This window comes from Urocitellus parryii, chromosome X (assembly GCF_045843805.1).
Source record: "Urocitellus parryii isolate mUroPar1 chromosome X, mUroPar1.hap1, whole genome shotgun sequence".
Taxonomy (NCBI): domain Eukaryota; kingdom Metazoa; phylum Chordata; class Mammalia; order Rodentia; family Sciuridae; genus Urocitellus; species Urocitellus parryii.
This window is the reverse complement of record NC_135547.1, coordinates 94,451,869-94,458,508: the sequence shown is the minus strand read 5'-3', so window position 1 is coordinate 94,458,508 and position 6,640 is coordinate 94,451,869. Positions and strand designations below refer to the sequence as shown.

At 35.5% G+C, this 6,640-nt stretch overlaps 1 pseudogene; it reads left to right on the top strand.

The window, feature by feature from the left end:
- Nucleotides 1-2,160: 2,160 nt before the first annotated feature.
- Nucleotides 2,161-2,569, top strand: LOC144250703 (small ribosomal subunit protein uS8 pseudogene; annotated as a pseudogene).
- Nucleotides 2,570-6,640: the final 4,071 nt, after the last annotated feature.

Sequence of the window (6,640 nt, the reverse complement as noted above, 5' to 3'; positions counted from 1 at the left end):
TTTTTAAAAAATAATTTTTAGTTGTCAATGGACCTTTACTTTATTTATCTATATGTTGTGTTGAGAATCGAACTCAGTGCTCCACACATGCTAGGTAAGGGCTTACCACTGAGCCACAACCCCAGCCCTCCCCCTCCCTATTTTTATATGTGTACATGAAGGCAATATAAGTTGTGGTTCCCCAAACAAATTATGAGCCTGAGAAGCCATATACTGTCAAATAGAAACCCAAGAAAATCAGGCTGCAGATTTAGAACTGAAGCAAAAATAAAAAGAAATAATAAATGTGCAAACCATTATTTCCAACATTCAGTGTTTAGCCACCCAGCTTCTGAAATTTTGTGTTGGTTTTCTTAGTTCCTACCACTTAACTTGAATATAAATGATGACACTGGTGCATATTTTTAAAAACATATTTAGCCATCACGAAGGCATGCAAAACCATTCTATTGAGTTTTATTAGTTGAAAAAAAATGATGCAGACTGTCTCAAACTCAAAACTAGGGATCAGGAGTCTTGGCCAAGGTTCCAGTTGGCCACACTATCACAGTGATGCTCACTCCCAGGCTGCTGGGCATGCATAAGGGATACATTCCCACATGTGGAAAATGCCTGCATTTTTTTGTAATAAAAAGAATACATCCATATGACTTTTATTTTCTTCTTAGTTCATGTTAAAAGATTCAATTTTTCTATAATGAACACAATATTATAAAAATATTTTTATTTTTATTATTTATTGGTACTGGGGATTTGAACCCAGAGGTGCTTTACCACTGAGCTACATAATTAGTCTTTTTATTTTTAATTTTGAAAAGTTGCTGAGGTTGGCCTTGAACTTGTGATCCTCCTGCCTCAGCCTCCTGAGTCACTGGGATTACAGGCATTCATCACCTCACTGGGCTCAAAAATATTTTTAAAGTTCCAAAAGAATACTTATTAAATATAGAAAAGTAAAAACTTTAAAAAAAATTTTAATTTATATATGACAGCAGAATGCATTACAATTCTTATTATACATATAGAACACAATTTTTCATATCTCTGGTTGTATACATAGTATATTCACACCAATTTGTGTCTTCATACATGTACTTTGGATAATAATGTCCATCTCATTCCACCATCATTAATAACCCCATGCCCCCTCCCTTCCCCTCCAACCCCTCTGCCCTATCTAGAGTTCGGCTATTCCTCCCTTGCTCCTTCTCCCCATCCCACTATGAATCAGCCTCTTTATATCAAAGAAAACATTCAGCATTTGGTTTTGGGGGATTGGCTAATTTCACTTTGCATTATCTTCTCCAACTCTATCCATTTACCTGCAAATGCCATAATTTTATTCTCTTTTATATAATATTCCATTATGTATATATGCCACAGTTTCTGTATCCATTCAACTATTGAAGGGCATCTAAGTTGGTTCCACAGTTTACCTATTGTGAATTGTGCTGCTATAAACACTGATGTGGCTGTGTCCCTGTAGTATGCTGTTTTTAAGTCCTTTGGGTATAGACCAAGGAGAGGAATAGCTGGGTCAAATGGTGGTTCCATTCCCAATTTTCCAAGAAATCTCCATACTGCTTTCCATATTGGCTGTACCAATTTGCAGTCCCACCAGCAATATATCAGTGTACCTTTTCACCCACATCCTTGCCTACACTTATTGTTGTTTGTCTTCATAATAGTTGCCATTCTGACTGGAGTGACATGAAATCTTAGAGTGATTTTGAGTTGCATTGCTCTGATTGCTAGTGACGATGAACATTTTTTCATGTATTTGTTGATTGATTGTATATCATCTTCTGAGAAGTATCTGTTCAGGTCCTTGGCCCATTTATTGATTGGGTTATTTGTTTTTTTAGTATTTAACTTTTTAAGTTCTTTATATACCCTAGATGTGTGAGGGGTAAAGATTTGCTCCCAGGATGTAGGCTCTCTGTTCACCTCACTGATTGTTCCTTTTGCTGAGAAGAAACTTTTTAGTTTGGGTCCATCCCATTTATTGATTCTTGATTTTAATTCTTGTACCAAAGGAGTCTTATTAAGGAAATTGGCACCTAATCCCACATGATGGAGATTAGGGCCTACTTTAGAAAGGTAAAAATATTTTTAAAGAATCTGAAACTGCTCTTTCTGACATCTTTCAGTGTCACCAGAATGGTGCACGTGAATATCCTGGCTGATGTTCTCAAGAGCATCAACAATGCTGAAAATAGGCAAACACCAGGTCCTTATTAGACCATGCTCCAAAATTATTGACCACTTTCTCTGATGATGAATCATAGTTACATTGGCAAATTTTAAATCATTGATGATCACAGAGCTGGATAAATAGTTGTGAACCTCACAGGCAGGTTAAAAAAAGTGTGGAGTGATCAACCCCAGATTGGATGTGCAGCTCAAAGACCTAGGAAAATGGCAGAATACTCTGCTCCCATCACAACGTCAGTTTGGTTTCATTGTATTGACAATCTCAGCTGGCATCATGGACCATGAAGAAGCAAGATGAAAACATATGGGGGGGTGGGGGGGGCAGAATCCTGCGATTCTTTTTCTAGGAATGTAAAACATACATACAAAGAATACCTCAATGGGGGAAAACAATCTGAAACTGCATGATCTTAATCTGACAGTTAATATTTTATTATTTACAGTCTTATTTCTATGCAAAACTTTATTAAAAAAGAAAAATAGCCAAACACAAGAAACAAAACAAAGTTCAACAAATATAGAATCTTTTGTGACCTGTTAGTTTTCCTTAGCATTGGATCATGTTTTCTTATTGCCTTATAACTTCTAAACAGAATTTTGATTTTAGTTGCATATATAATCATGTGGGTATGAACCAAATTACTTAGCCATTTCTCTTGTGTATTTAAACAATTCTCTGCTATTTAGAAGAATGTTGTGATTATCATTTCAATGAATAAACCTTATGTTTCTTTCAGTTAAATTTTTAGCATTGCATTTTTAAAAACAAAATTAAAGAATATATGTATATACATATATGTAAATATACATGAATATGCATATATGCAAATATATGTATATGCTTGTTTGCAAATATATGTATATGCATATATGTGAATATATGTATATACATATATTCAAATATATGTGTAATTGTATATGAATATACATATATGTAACTATATATGTAATTGTATATGTGTATACATATATGTAACTATAATGTATATACATATATGTATATGTACATATAATCTGGAAAGTCATATATCTCTTCAGGGTTTGTTATAAGAATCAGCCTCCTCCCTCTCTTTCCCTCCATTTGCTTTTCTACACAGGCAATGACATCATTTAACTAATTCTTTTGCCTACTTACTGCCACTTCTTTAAACAACACGTTTAAATGGAAACTTGTTGATTTTCTTTGTTTAGGCATTATGTATTGAATCTTCACCAAAATGATGATTCATTTTGCTATTCTTCTCCCCAGCCCACTCTTCCCATGTATACTCTTATACTCCCAATAAAGATATATAGTTATTTTGGTTAAATCAATATTTTGTGTTTCAATTACTATGGCTTTGTAAATGCCATTCAGAGTCATGAGGTATACAATGCCCACTTTTCTTTTCTTTTTTTTTTAATTTTTATTGTTGGTTGTTCAAAATATTACATAGTTCTTGACAAATTATTTTTCACACTTTGATTCAAGTGGGTTACGAACTTCCATTTTTACCCCGTATACAGATTGCAGCTTCACATCAGTTACACATCCACTGTTTTACATATTGCTCTACTAGTGTCTGTTGTATTCTGCTGCCTTTCCTATCCTCTACTATCCCCCATCAACTCCCCTCCCATCTTCTCTCTCTACCCCATCTACTGTAATTCATTTCTCCCCCTTGTTTCCCCCCCCCTTTCCCCTCACTTCCTCTTGTATGTAATTTTGTATAACCATGAGGGTCTCCTTCCATTTCCATGCAATTTCCCTTCTCTTTCCTTTTCCCTCCCACCTCTCACCCCTGTTTAATGTTAATCTTCTTCTCATGCTCTTCCTCCCAACTCTGTTCTTAGTTACTCTCCTTATATCAAAAACAAAAACATTTGGCATTTGTTTTTTAGGGATTGGCTAGCTTCACTTAGCACAATCTGTTCTAATGCCATCCATTTCCCTGCAAATTCTATGATTTTGTCATTTTTTAATGCAAAGTAATACTCCATAGTGTATAAATGCCACATTTTTTTTTATCCATTCGTCTATTGAAGGGCATCTAGGTTGGTTCCACAGTCTTGCTATTGTGAATTGTGCTGCTATGAACATCGATGTAGCATTGTCCCTGTAGCATGCTTTTTTTAGGTCTTTAGGGAATAGACCAAGAAGGGCAATAACTGGGTCAAATGGTGGTTCCATTCCCAGCTTTCCAAGAAATCTCCATACTGCTTTCCAAATTAGCCGCACCAATTTGCAGTCCCACCAACAATGTACAAGTGTACCCTTTTCCCCACATCCTTGCCAGGACTTGTTGTTGTTTGACTTCATAGTAGCTGCCAATCTTACTGGAGTGAGATGGTATCCTAGGGTGGTTTTGATTTGCATTTCTCTGACTGCTAGAGATGGTGACCATTTTTTCATGTACTTGTTGATTGATTGTATGTCCTCCTCTGAGAAGTGTCTGTTCAGGTCCTTGGACCATTTGTTGATTGGGTTATTTGTTTTCTTATTGTTTAATTTTTTGAGTTCTTTATATACTCTAGATATTAGGGCTCTGTCTGAAGTGTGAGGAGTAAAGATTTGTTCCCAGGATGTAGGCTCCCTATTTACCTCTCTTATTGTTTCTTTTGCTGAGAATAAACTTTTTAGTTTGAGTAAGTCCCATTTGTTGATTCTAGTTATTAACTCTTGTACTATGGGTGTCCTATTGAGGAATTTGGAGCCCAACCCCACAGTATGTAGATCGTAGCCAATTTTTTCTTCTATCAGATGCAGAGTCTCTGATTTGATATCAAGCTCCTTGATCCATTTTGTGTTAACTTTTGTGTATGGCGAGAGAAAGGGATTCAGTTTCATTTTGTTGCATATGGATTTCCAGTTTTCCCAGCACCATTTGTTGAAGATGCTATCCTTCCTCCATTTCATGCTTTTAGCCCCTTTATCAAATATAAGATAGTTGTAGTTTTTTGGATTGGTTTCTGTGTCCTTTATTCTGTACCATTGGTCCACCCACCTGTTTTGGTACCAGTACCATGCTGTTTTTGTTACTATTGCTCTGTAGTATAGTTTGAGGTCTGGTATCGCTATACCGCCTGATTCACACTTCCTGCTTAGAGTTGTTTTTGCTATTCTGGGTCTTTTATTTTTCCATATGAATTTCATAATTGCTTTATCTATTTCTACAAGAAATGCCGTTGGAATTTTGATTGGCATTGCATTAAACCTATAGAGAACTTTTGGTAATATCGCCATTTTGATGATGTAGGTTCTGCCTATCCATGAACAGGGTATATTTTTCCATCTTCTAAGATCTTCTACTTCTCTCTTTAGGGTTCTGTAGTTTTCATTGTATAAGTCTTTCACCTCTTTTGTTAGGTTGATTCCCAAGTATTTTATTTTTTTTGAGGATATTGTGAATGGAGTGGTTGTCCTCATTTCCATTTCAGAGGATTTGTCACTGATATACAGGAATGCCTTTGATTTATGCGTGTTGATTTTATATCCTGCCACTTTGCAGAATTCATTTATTAGCTCTAATAGTTTCTTTGTAGACTCTGTTGGGTCTGCTAGATATAGAATCATGTCTCCTGCAAATAGTGATAATTTAAGTTCTTCTTTTCCTATTTTTATGCTTTTGATTTCTTTCGTCTGTCTAATTGCTCTGGCCAGTGTTTCGAGAACTATGTTGAACAGAAGTGGTGAGAGAGGGCATCCCTGTCTTGTTCCAGATTTTAGAGGGAATGCCTTCAATTTTTCTCCATTCAGAATGATGCTAGCCTGAGGCTTAGCATAGATTGCTTTTACAATATTGAGGTATGTTCCTGTTATCCCTAGTTTTTCTAGAGTTTTGAACATAAAGGTATGCTGTACTTTGTCGAATGCTTTTTCTACATCTATCGAGATGATCATATGGTTCTTATTTTTAAGTCTATTGATGTGGTGAACAACATTTATTGATTTCCGTATATTGAACCAGCCTTGCATCCCAGGGATGAATCCTACTTGATCATGGTGCACAATTTTTTTTGATATGTTTTTGTATCTGATTCACCAGAATTTTATTGAGGATTTTTGCATCAAGGTTCATTAGAGATATTGGTCTGTAGTTTTCTTTCTTTGAAGTGTCTTTGTCTGGTTTCAGAATCAGGGTGATGTTGGCCTCATAGAATGAATTTGGAAGTTCTCCCTCTTTTTCTATTTCCTGAAATAGTTTGAAAAGTATTGGTATTAGTTCCTCTTTAAAGGTCTTGTAAAACTCTGCTGTATACCCATCCAGTCCTGGGCTTTTCTTAGTTGGTAGTCTTTTGATGGTTTCTTCTATTTTCTCCATTGATATTGGTCTGTTTAGGTTGTCTATATCCTCCTGACTCAATCTGGGCAGATTGTATGACTTAAGAAATTTATTGATGCCTTCACTATCTTCTATTTTATTGGAGTATAAGGATTCAAAATAAT